This window comes from Eptatretus burgeri, chromosome 2, assembly GCF_056783735.1.
Source record: "Eptatretus burgeri isolate ZD-2024b chromosome 2, Ebu_testis_v1, whole genome shotgun sequence".
Lineage (NCBI taxonomy): Eukaryota > Metazoa > Chordata > Myxini > Myxiniformes > Myxinidae > Eptatretus > Eptatretus burgeri.
Window position 1 is genome coordinate 76,486,525 of NC_140962.1, and position 13,342 is coordinate 76,499,866.

At 40.3% G+C, this 13,342-nt stretch overlaps 2 protein-coding genes across 6 annotated transcripts in view; one reads left to right on the forward strand and one right to left on the reverse strand.

Moving 5' to 3' along the window:
- Positions 1-13,342, reverse strand: part of LOC147032367 (uncharacterized) — a 284,195-nt gene that overhangs the window by 254,353 nt on the left and 16,500 nt on the right. Inside the window, exons 3-4 of the mRNA XM_085869949.1 lie at positions 4,703-4,779; positions 347-502 (exon numbers count right to left, since the gene is read on the reverse strand). The gene's annotated coding sequence lies outside the window, so the exon portion shown is untranslated. The remainder of the gene's footprint in view (positions 1-346; positions 503-4,702; positions 4,780-13,342) is intronic.
- The window catches only part of LOC147032371 (homeobox protein Hox-D3a-like), a 196,996-nt gene that overhangs the window by 62,824 nt on the left and 120,830 nt on the right, over positions 1-13,342 (forward strand). The gene's annotated exons all lie outside the window — the stretch shown is intronic.

A 13,342-nucleotide genomic window follows, 5' to 3' on the forward strand; every position in this document is an offset into this window, starting at 1 on the left:
ACACACACACACACACACACACACACACACACACACACACACACACACACACACACACACACACACACACACACGCTTGGCCGATGTCAGCAATTTTTTGGGAATTGACAGGTTGGAGTCAGTGTGATTACCAACTGCAGTATTTACTGTATACAACCCGGAAACCTTGAGTAGCTTTCACTGAAAAAGTTGCATTTATACAGACGTTTTAACTTCTGCGTGCAGTGGGTGGAAAAAAAAATTTGGCTCGGTAATTTAGAAAACAGGTAAATATGGCAAATGCCTCAGAAATCAGGTGTTGTTTCACAACAACTCGCTCAAGTTGACGGAGCACGAAATCACTCACTCAGGGTGCTGGATCATGAACCACTCGCTCAGTGTGACGGAGCATGGACCACTCGCTCAGAGTGATGGAGCACGGACCACTCGCTCAGAGTGATGGAGCACGAACCACTCGCTCAGGGTGACGGTGCACCATCCACTCGCTCTGAATGACGTGGTGCTGCAAAAACATCCACAGTGAGTGAACGATTTGCTCAGAATGACATGGCGCGGTACCACTATTGGCAATGGGTACTCGACGAGTGGCTTTAGCACTTCAATTCAACGGTTGATAAGAAACGTTTGGCCAGGCTGTCATTGCATACCATAAAGGATCCCTTTCACTTGAAAGCCAGTCAACACCACAAACACAGCAGTTAATTAAATAAAATGAATCGATAAATCCACCCTTATGCCTGCTCGTTTGTGCATGTGTCCTGTGGTACATCGGTTCAGGGTCCCCAGAAACATTTTTACTTTTTTTGAAAACATCTGTTTTTTTTTTATTCCGCATTTGCTTTGATTCCCTGCAGAACACCTTGCAAAACCTCTGAAAATATAGACACAGATCTGGCAGATGCTTTGGGTAGGCAATCTCTCTTGGGGACAGCGCACAAGGCCAAGTAGTGAATGCATTAAATCATGTAGCTCACTGAAGCTGGTTAATTTTGGCACATTCCTCAAGTAGATCTACGTGAGAGTAGATCATGGAAAATCATATCATATATCGCGTGAAATCGCTCCAAGCACTGAATTTGAAAACCGTCGTACTTACAAAAACGATGCATACAGCGATTCGTGGCTATGATGAACAGGCATTCAATAATATGAGTGAAGAAAGTGAAAAAGAAACTTTATCATTAACAAATCATTGTGGCCTGTTCCAAGTCGAGGCATGGTTGAGCAGGCCAAAAATCATGGCGGCTTCAGACCCCAGCGAGGTTACCCAGGAAACGCCTTAAGACCCCGGAAGGCAAGGTGGCCGAGGATCATTTGATGAGGATATAGTTAAATAAGGTCATTAATGAAGCCTGGTGTTGGCTTAGTGGTTAGGGTGGTGGCTTGGGATCCTTGCGTCTTGAGTTCAAGCCCCGTTGGCCGCTGAATTAAAATACACCAGGAGGTTGACTCAGCCTGTTCATCCTTTTGAGGTTGGCAAAATGAGCACCAGTGTACTGGTAAGGGGGACACTGCATCAGCAGCATAGCCACGTCCCAACCAATGATGCAACCAGCAGTCACAGGCTCCACTCGAAAGAGAGAGAGGTCATTAATTATCTTCAAAAACGGTGTTTTAATTCACCCAAACACCCAATTTTCACTCTTGGAGTTTTCTTTGTTTAGTAAGCATTCAAAGTTTCAGGATGCTAGATTTTAGCGTTTTGGAGGAGACACACACACACACACACACACACACACACACACACACACACACACACACACACACACACACACACACACACACACACACACACACACACACAGTGGCATTTTTTCGTATAAAAGATATATTATATATATATATATATATATATATATATATATATATATATATATATATATATATATATATATATATATATATATATATATATATATATATATATATATGTACGTACATACATAAATTGCTGTACAAAAATTTTTCACGCATTCAAGAGTTACAATATATGGATGCTATGAGCTTCAGAAATGTACTGAAGGCCTCCATATAAAAAAAGTCTCGTGTTTGCTTCGTGGCGAGGGTGGCTGGCTTCGGATCCACGAGTCCTGAGTTTAAGCCCCGTTGGCTGCTGAATTAACATATTGTGGGGTTGACTCAGCCTGTCATCCTTCTGAGGTTGGCGAAATGAGTACGAGTGTACTGGAAGAGGCGCACAGCCACGCTTCCAAGAAATGATAGCTTCCCAGCAGCCAAGCTGTTATACACAAGAACAGAACTAGTCCAGCGGAAATTTAAAAAATGTGAATCGGATAATGATAAAATTGAAGATGTATATCTAAGACCTGTCTCATATTTTCAAGATGGCCACCATTTTAATATGAAAAATGGCTATTTTGCAGTTCCATTGATCACTTCGAGTAAGAAATTGAATTTGATGAACCCTCAAATATTAATACTACGTACAATAATAGTCAATGACGGCTGAAATAACTTACTTGCAATGATCAATGAATTGATGATTATATTGGAATACGATTTTTACACAAATATATCCAGATCCATGTGGGTAGTTGACTCTGACTTTGGGTTATGTTTTTAAGTACGTACATGTGTATGATTTTGAAATTACCTTTTTTTTTTAGGCAAACAAATATTAACTTTGTTTTGGATGCAATGTTCTACATTATGTTCAATCTTCATCATCGTCGTCATGATTAGCAGCTACTGCCCTTGTCTGTTCTTTACAACAGTCTGATCCAGCATTACAACTGAAAAATATCGAACATGACATCTCTGCTGCCACACAACCACACCTCCCGGTGGAACATGGCCGGCTGGTGGAGCATCCACACTTGATCAGCTGCAGAATGGTGACTGGTGCAGCAGACACATCAGGTGGAAGTGTGGTTGGACACAACGTCGCACCGTCCTCACCTTCTTGACATCCATACTTGATGGGATCCAAGTTCGGAGGATCTGACTGAGTGGCCGATTTCCATATAATGACTGGATGATGAGCGCGATGTACATGTTGAACAAAGGCGTCATGCAATGAGGGCAACGACTTCAATTTCGGAGCAGAGGTAATCTTGGAGTTGGCCATCTCAGACTTCCACAAGTGATACCGGTGTGTGGACATATCACTTTCGACTTTGGAACCATAACAGGCAGCAATGAAGGTAGTTGCCTCAGATATCATATTTTCCTCATCTGCTTCCAGCTGACCAAGTAAGGTGGGATGATGTCCGCCTATTAGTACCTTCAGCACTGTGGCCTTTCCAATGCCAAACAAATATGACACAGTATCACATCCGGTCAGAGCATGTACAGCAGGCAGATATTTGGCGATGCTTTTGTGTTTCAGTGCTGTTTGGCGAATGTCTACGTTCGTCCACCCAGCACACAGACTCTCCATGCTGACATCCACAGTCATCTTTTCCTCGAGGTAGAAATGAATCAACAGGACAAAGACATCTGTATCGTCGCAGACCACTTTGATGTGTGAGTCACCACTGACACCTGACGCAATTCTAACTAAGTGATGGATGATGATGACACCTGCTTCTTCATGGTGTGTTTTCAGATCCTGTCTCTGGAGAGTGGAATTGTTCCATACTTGTACTGGTGTAGGATCTTTTCCGGTGATCACCAGTTTGGTCTGGTTGTCCACAATGTGGGTCATCAGATACTGACAGATCAAATCGATCAGTTGTACTTTGTTGTAAGCTACATTTAGGATCACTTTTTGCGCTGGAAGTGTTGTGTGTAAGTTGAGTTGATGTTTTCGACTTGAATCATGACCTGCGCGACTGGATCTCGTCATTTCTTTCGTGCTGATTTTGATGTACTTGTCGAAAATCAGGTATACGTCACAACACTCCAGGTGGTATTTGATGGTTCCCATGAAGTTGATCACATAATCCTCAACTCTACCATTTGTGGGCCAATGTACAGTCCATACCATGGCGCATCCATAGATGATGACAGCATCTGGAACACCTTGGATTCGACTTGATTGCTCAACTTGGAGTTTCGTCTTCAGGATTGCTTTCGACTGAGCCCGCGTCGCACCGCTCTCATCAAACGAGGAGGCTGTGGCAGGGGACAGTTCGTAAGAGAGGACATCCTTGATATCAATATCCCTGTATTGTTGGAGACATATGACTCGGGTGGAGATCAATTCCGAATCATGTACTGGCTTTCCATCCAGCTTGATGCTCTTTTTGGTCGAAGTCATCAGGGTCACTTTCTTGGTTAGTGTCTTGTTGAAGCTTGTTGGCCATCCAGATTCAAATTCCGCCATCTGTTGTCGTCCAATCTTGAGAGAATCATCAACGTTTACCTTGTCTGTCACATTAAACATAGTAGTAGACACCAAAATTGTGTTTGTAAGTGCATTAGAAGTGAAGATATAGCCAAAAACAGAATTTATCGAAAGTCGGTGGTGGCCATTTTGTTTTTCGCCTCTAAAAAAAAATCCTCAAGGGTGCGAGTCTGGCACTCGGCTGATTCTGATTCAGGATAGCTCAGAGATGATCAATCAACCAAAAAAACTTCATAATGACGCTAAAGCACGCTTTGCCCTGAAATGGCTGTTTTGGCATCTAGACTAAACAGCCTCCATGTAGTTAAGGATGCACACTGTAAAAACGCATCTATTTAGGGATGGACTGGACATCATTTAGTGTGAGAAGCAGACCAGGAACGTAATTCTCACCTGGAATGTAATTCCGGGGAGCTTATGCGATGGTGGGTCGTCCCTCTGTCCATCCACAAATACTTTAAACTTCTTCTCTGAAACGACACATGCGGTTTTAATGAAACTTTACCATAACATTCATCACCGTGAATATACCAAAGTTTGTTCATGGCATTAAAAACAAATAAACAAAAAAAAAATCGGGCCCAAAGGGGGTCTACAGGCATTTCCCTCAAAAATATGTATTTGCTTTCTTCCGAGAAACTACACATGCAACTCTGATGAAACTTGATCACAACCTTCATCGCCCTTGATGTCCCAAAGTTTGTTGTAAGGGCTGTAAGAGGGGTTTGCCCCCCAAAGTATGTATTTGATCTCTTCTCTGAAATTACACACATAATTTCGATGAAATTTGATGACAACCTTCATCACCCATTACTTTCCAAACTTTATTCATGTCATTAAATCATTTTTTGATGTCTCAGGGCATCTATAGGGAGGTTGCTCCCCAAAAGAGGTATTTGCTTACTTATCAGAAACTACACACACAATGCTGATGAAACTTGACTTCAACCTTCATCACCCATGATGTACCAAGATTGTTCATGGCAGTAGAAAAATCGGGGTCTGAGGGTGTCTACCGGGGGGTTGCCCCCCCCCCCACAAAAAATATAATTTCCTTTTTTCTCTGAAACTACACACACAATTTCAATGAAACTTTACCACCGCCTTCATCATCCGTGATGTACTAAAGATTGTTCATGACATGAGAAAAATCTGGGTTTAAGGGGTGCAAAGGGAGGGTGCCCCAAATTTTGTATTTGCTTTCTTCTCCGACACTACACACACAATTCCGATGAAACTTGACCACTGTCTTCGTCACCCTTGATGTACTAAAGTTTGTTCATGACATTAGAAAAGTCGGGGTTTAAGGGGGTGCAAGGAAGGGTGCCTCAAATTTTGTATTTGCTTTCTTCTCCGAAACTACACACAAAATTCCGATGAAACTTGACCACTGTCTTCGTCACCCTTGATGTACTAAAGTTTGTTCACAGCATTGGAAAAATCAGGCTCTAAGGGGGTCTATGAGGGGTTACTCCCCAAAATAGCTATTTGCTTTCTTCTCAGAAACTACATATACAATTCCGATGAAACTTCACCACTGCCTTCATCACCCGTGTTGTTCTATAGTTTGTTCACGACGTAAAAAATTGGGGTCTAAAGGCCCGGTCACACCTTGACGTTTTAGCCAGCGATGGCAACGTGTTAAAATTTATGTAAAACGCTGGCTTACGTTGAACTTTTGATGTTTTTTTTTAAAGATTCGGACGTATTCATAGCGACTTGGTCTTATGTATAACGCATTGGTAACAACACAGAACGTTTCGTTGTGTTATAGATAACTTATACCAATGAATGCTGAACCTGTTGTCGGCCTACACAACCGATGCCCAACGATAGTCTAACTCAGGCATAGCGCGTTGCACGCATCGCCGACGATGTCGTGACGTAGCCTATTAAAAGGCTGACGCACAACGATTCGAATCATAACTGCCGTAGAAATGGAAGGGTCAAAATTGCGGTCACACCTTGGCGATCTTGCCAGCGTATGCCGACGTAACAAAAAGTGTGTCTAAAACGTTGGGGCACGTCGAATACGGTATGGGTAAGTTTGGTATGCGCGAGTAGAACGCTAAATACGCTATCATAAGTCGTAGTAAGTAGAGTACGTCAAGAAATTTTGAACATGTTCAAAATTTTACGACGTACTCGGCGTATGACACACGTTCGCATGCGATGAGCATAAGTTTTACACACGATATGTGGACGCTTACACACGTCCACAAAGGCTACTTATAAGGTACTCATAAGTCGAAACACGTCGCGGTAATGTCTTTTTTACGCGAAACTTATTTCTAACTTATGTTTGACGTGCTTTGAACCAATTCTTTACGTAGCCCCAACACACATCGACGTATGTAGACGTATTCCAATGACGTCTTCCGGTCGACAAAAAAAATAAATGAACGTGTTTCTAGGTTACAACTGCCATATAAAGACGTGTTCCCAGCAGTTTTGGGAATTGGTATATAAAAATGCTGCTCATAAAAGGGGAACCCAACAGTGTTTTCGAGTCCTTTTTGAGTCGATGTCCATGTCAGCAGTAACAGTATCAGTATCAGTATTACTATTAGTATTAGTATTAGTAGTAGTTTGTTCATGTTGGCAGTAGTAGGTGGGTGTGAGGGGGAGGGTGTGGGTTATGATGGATCGTCCTTGCGTCCGCGTGTCCACGGGTAGGTTCATAGGCTGCCACTCAACGATTTAAATGGCTGCATCTCCACTATTGAAAGTAGACGCTTGTGCTCAACAATTGGATTTTTTTACACGCAACGACTTTTAAACGGTACCACTCAGCTAGTTTCATTGTTTACAATGAACGATTTAAATTGCTGTCACTCGCCTTTGTTTTTTTTTTTTTGTTTTTTTTTTTTGACGCTGGGGTTTGGAAATTTGAAACGTTTCTTCTGAACGTGTTAAAACGCTCAAACTCGACTATTTTAAATAGACGCTGCCGATGGACAATTGGAATCATAGCCAAGCTAGACATCGAAGTGTGAACATCCTCGTCATGCCGAAGAAAAGTTTGAAGAATGCTGCAAATAAGTGTCCTGGCCGTGGCCGTGGACGCTGACGCAAGGACGATCCATTATACCGACGTCTTTCAGCCTATGAGTAACTTAAAAGTAACGTCTGTCGACGTGTGGCAACGATCGCGTAACGTGCCAACAACACGTTAATCATAGGTAGGAAATAAGTTTCGGGTACGCTAAACATTACCTCGGCGTGTCTCAACTTATGATTAACTTACAAGTAGCATGTGTTGACGTCTGTCAACGATCGCAGACCGTGCCTACAACTTGTGGCCAGCGTAGCGGAACGTGTGAGTCGTACGCCGGCATACGTCGTGAAATTTCAAGCATGCAAAAATTTGAGGACAACCGAAAAGTACAACGTTTAAAGCCAACGTACAACGACGTATGGCAATGTACTACGACGTATGCCAGCGTGCTCTCAATGTTATCAAAACTTACCCATAACGTATTCAACGTGTGCCAGCGTTTTCGAAAAAAAATTCAAAAATCGGCATACGTTGGCTAAAACGTCAAGGTGTGACCGGGCCTTAAGGGATTCTCCATGGGGGTTGCTCCCCAAAATATATATTTGCTTTCTTTTCTGAAACCACACAAGCAATTCCGATGAAACTTGACCACAACCTTCAACACCCGTAATGTTCCAAAGTTTGTTCATGGCATTACAAAAAATCTATAGGTATTTACTTTCTTCTCCATTACATATTTGTGGGTCATCCATGCCTACCAGTGGTTCCCTTGTTATTTTATCCAGCTGCAACCAGGTGAGTGCCCAGGGGTATTGCCCTTATGTTTTTTTGTTAGATTGGTACATCTATTTGAATAATCACGGGGTCTGCACTGCTATATCTCTTGCGAAACTTCCAAAAATTTTACTTAAGGAGGGTACCCTAAATTGACAATTTCCACAACTTAGGTCAGGGAACATATTGACTCTTGCGCATATTACGCCATTGAAATATCTGTATATAATACACGTATTTCGACAAATGGACTTCCAAATGAAAGACAAACATCCACTGCATATGTTGACATGTGGTTTGCCATTATATCTTGAGTACTTGTGAAATAAGAGCTCTATAATGACAATGACCTCCTTGTTATTGTGACACTCCAAAAAATGAGTCACTCAAATCATAACAATTTTACATAAGCTGCAAGAAATATTTTGGTAGCAGCATTATAATTATTACCTATTTTGATGCGAAACATATGTTTATTAGCTGCAGTTTGATACCAAATTTATGTCCCGATATTATATATTAATATATTGAAGTTATAGCGTTGGCAACATGACAACCCAAAACAGCAGAATAAGTCTGGTTGGTCATTTGCACGATTAAACAGACATGTGAAAGCACTCTCTCTGTAAAATACAATTTCATCCTACATTTTGATCCCAAATAAGCTGCTATATATTTAAAAACTTACTCTACTCATCATCGTCACTTTCAGAATCAAGGACATGAGCACATTTGTCTGGTTTAGCTGAACACTGCAGGCAACCACAAAGTTCATGCCAGCAGCAGCACATGAGCATCTCTTTGTGCATTTGCTCTTGACACATATACAGTATTGCTTCCCAGTCACTGCTGGAGGTCTGCATGGCTTGTCCATCATGATTGGAACCTGTTTTCACCACAAATTTCTCTCCAAAATGATGCAGGGGCAGGCATATTGGGGTGATTCTGCTGAGTAGCTTTGCAAATGAGAATTTGGAAGAGTGCACGCAACATATGGTAGAAAAATGCATCTTCCATTAGAGGAAGACACCTGAGGGCCCCCCTTTGTTGTAGTGAATGCATTGGCTCAAGCTTCATACAGATTGACATCAAAGTTGCCATAGAGCTTCAGGTCGAAGAGACGAGCTAATTTTATGACTTCATCAGACAAGGATACATCAGTTTCTCCACACGTGATCAATGCAGTTATATCTTGTGCAGCAGATATAACGACCATATACACCTTTTTCTTTCCACATCAGAAGGGGTAACAACTCATTGTGTCACACTCACTCATGACGTGACCACACAGAAGAGCTGATGGAGCTGTCGACACCGACAGATGATTCTATCCAGCCAGCTGTCTTGCAATCCTGTGGCAAGGTATTATGTCGCCCCTTTATGCACCCAAAATTCTTCCAGACCATGAATAGGCACACTGTATTAGATGGCCATAACCAGAATGTCAGTGTCCATGGCTTGTATCACAGCATGTGAGTAGCTGTAGTGCTGCAAACAGTATGCTAGATGTGCAAAGACACGTGTATCTGCTTCCTCCCTCATGAGATTCACACGAGAAATCTGGTATGGTTTGTGATCCATTTCCTTGAATGATGGCAGATTCACTGGAGAGGCCTCACTCAAGGTCCCACTCATTTTTGGAGTGTCACAATAACAATGGGATAATTGTCATTACAGAGCTCTTATTTCACAAGTACTCAATATATAATAGCAAACCACATGTCAACATATGCGGTGGATGTTTGTCTTTCATTTGGAAGTCCATTTGTTTAAATATATTACTGTATATACAGTAATTTCCATGCAGTAATATGTGCAAGAGTCAATACGTTCCCTGACGCAAGTCACGGAAATTGTCAATTTAGGGTATCCTTCTTAAAATAAAAATTTCGGAGGTTTAGCAAGAGATATGGCGGAGCAAGCCCCGTGATTATTCAGCTAGAATGTAGATGTACCAATTTAACAACAACAAATGAGGTTTGCTGTCCACACTAAACTATGTCCAGTCCATTCCCGAAACCTGGCTCAGGATCCCTAATGACCAATAGTGTTTCTACCATGATAACAACATTAACTGTTTTTAATACAGCTTAGTTTGGGTGATAAGAAACTAAGTTTGTCATTGAACAATCTGTAATAAACATTGATTAGAATCTTCAAAAACTTCTGAGCACAGCAAGTCAAAGTGAACGATACATGAGCAACGAATGTCAAGTGTTGTAGTCGCTAATACGTCAGATTTACCAATCAAATTAATGGATGACTCGTCAGGTATTCCTCATCATTAACATCAGGTGTTCCTCTCTAAACATCCAGAAAGCGAAAACCCCACTTTTTGTCCTGCATAATGCAGATCTATCAGGATTAACTTCTCGATATATATATATATATATATATATATATATATATATATATATATATATATATATATATATATATATATATATATATATATATATATATCTCTCTCTCTCTCTCTCTCTCTCTCTCTCTCTCTCTCTCTCTCTCTCTCTCTCTCTCTCTTTCTCTCTCTCTCTCTCTCTCTCTCTCTCTCTCTCCCTCTCTCCCTCCCTCTCTCTGGATGAACTGCGAGCTTGAAACAAAATGTTTAAAATTTCAGTGGAAGATCACCACAGAGTAATGTTTCTGCATAAAAAAGGGAAAACATCGAGTGACATAGCTTGCACCACTTTTTTCAAGGTGTAGTATCCAAAACACAATTAACAAGTACAGAGAAACAGTCTGTAATTGACAAACCCAGGACTAGAAGACCCAGAATACTGTCTAACAAGGATGAGCCAACACTTGAAGATAATGGCTCGGTTGCATAAAGCATTCTTATGGAAAGATTTGAGGATTTACTGAAATATTTCCTCGTTTCCCCTTAAGGACATCCTTATTTGAGGTTTGTTGCATATTCGAGAATATTCCTTAAGTTTTTCCTTAAACTCAAGGGAGCACCCCCCCCCCAACCTTTAAATACCAAGCTTTGAGTTTCCAAATGGTGCTCTTTATGGAAATTGGTCATAAAGAGGATGATAATCATCATGTAAGACGTTGTGAACATGTTTTCAGAGACCGCTTCAACCCGCTTTGATGATACGTCTCTGATGATATTAAAATGATCTAAAACATGTACTAAGGAATATATATTTAATTATACAAAGGATATTTGATCCCAAGGAGTCATTTCCACAACAATATGATTTAAAGAATTTATTTATAAACTCCATCAAACTGACAATCCCACAGTATTTGACATGTAAAATCTGGGGCGATGTAAAGGTGTGTTCTGGTGCAGGTACTTGCAGGTGCACCTGAATGAGTTGTTAGTCTGTGCTGCTCGTGTAGTGGAACTTTCATGGTGCGAACATTTATTACTTCATGTTCAGGTTACTTAAATACCAATTCAATTGATACCGATGGTGGCCCCAGAAAAAAAAAGTCAGTTGCATATGTAATAAATAGATTGAACGTGGCATGTTACTCGGTCCATAACTCATCAATTCCACATCATAGAGAGATGTGTGGGACCACGTTCGACTCGGGAGAGTCCGAGTTTATCCCGCAGATCCAGGTCTTACCTAAATTGAGGGATTCTTCACAATTATACACTACTTATAATTATAGTGTTGGAATTAAACATAAAAGTACTTCTCAAACACACATCATACAACTATATAAGGTATTATCTTAGCTGTGCTTGAGAAAAGCCTCCACTCGTGCTGCTGTCACTTCCTGAAGCCAGTTTCGCCACCACCTTGCTTTCAGACACCTCTTCCCATTTCTAATCTGATGGGTTGCCGAGCAGGGCAACACCTCTGAAGGATTTCCTCAACCTCAAGGAAATCCTTCCTTGAGGATTTCTGAATGGTTATTTATGCAACAGCCCTGAAGGAAATCCTTCACTCAGGAATCACAGTGTACCTTATGGGGCATCTTTCCTTAAGGATGAAGGAATTTTATTCAACCGGGCCAATACCCTTAAGGAATAGAAAGAAGACACGCGTTGAATTGACAACAGAACTGGCAGAAGGTTCAGGTGTCTTTGTTCATCCATCAACAGTCTGAAGGGCACTTTTGAAATCATGATTTAAAGGATGCTTTGCATTAAGACAACCTCTTCTAAGAAAGAGTAACAAGATTAAATGGCTAAAATAGGGTAGTGGAGTTTGAGAGTAGTGGGGTAGCAGCTGACAGCCAAATCCTATACAGGTTCCTCCTGATGACTCCATCTTTGCTCTTTACTTCTTCGGGTTCCTTCTGATGATTTCAATGCAGTATTTGGTCTTCTGTTTGAAAATGCACAAGAACATATAAATTGTATTGTGGAACAATGAAATTACGAAAGGGACCTCAGGCAGACTAGTCAAAGTTCAATCATTTGGAGATAATCGTAGACAGCATGTGAGATGACGAAAAACTGAAACTTACAAAGAGCCTTGCTTGAAGCCAACAATTAAGCATGGAGGAGGTTCAATTCAGTTTGGGGGTAGATGCATATACAGTTTATATACATATATATCCAAGACTGTTGGCTTTACGGTTAAGGTGGCTTGAGATCTTAAGGTCCTGAGTTTGATATATTTTGATACATAATACCAAGTGGGTTGACTGTCTGTTATAACTCCGAGGTTGGGAAAATGAGTACCAGCTTACTGGAAAGAATGAGCCTTTTGAGTATCCTGCGTCGGCATGGCGACCTTTTCCAGGAATGTGCCCCCAAACCAAAGGAAAACTGCCTGGTAAGTCTTATGCATCTTTAAATGTGAAATCCAAGGTTCTTCTCATGTATAAATATATATACATTTATATATATATATATATATATATATATATATATATATATATTTACATATACATATACACACATATATATATATATATATATATATATATATATATATATATGTATATACATACATACATATATAAACATATATCTATACATACATATACATATAAATATATACACATACATATATACATACATACATACACATATACATGCATATATGTACATATATATATATATATATATATATATATATATATATATATATATATATATATACACATATATATATACACATATATATATATATACACATATACATATATATATATATATATATATATATATATATATATATATATATATATATATATATATATATATATATATACAGGTAGTCGTCGACTTACGACTGTTCAACTTTACGACCACTTTACGACCAGATTGCTTCGCGCCTCCGCCCACT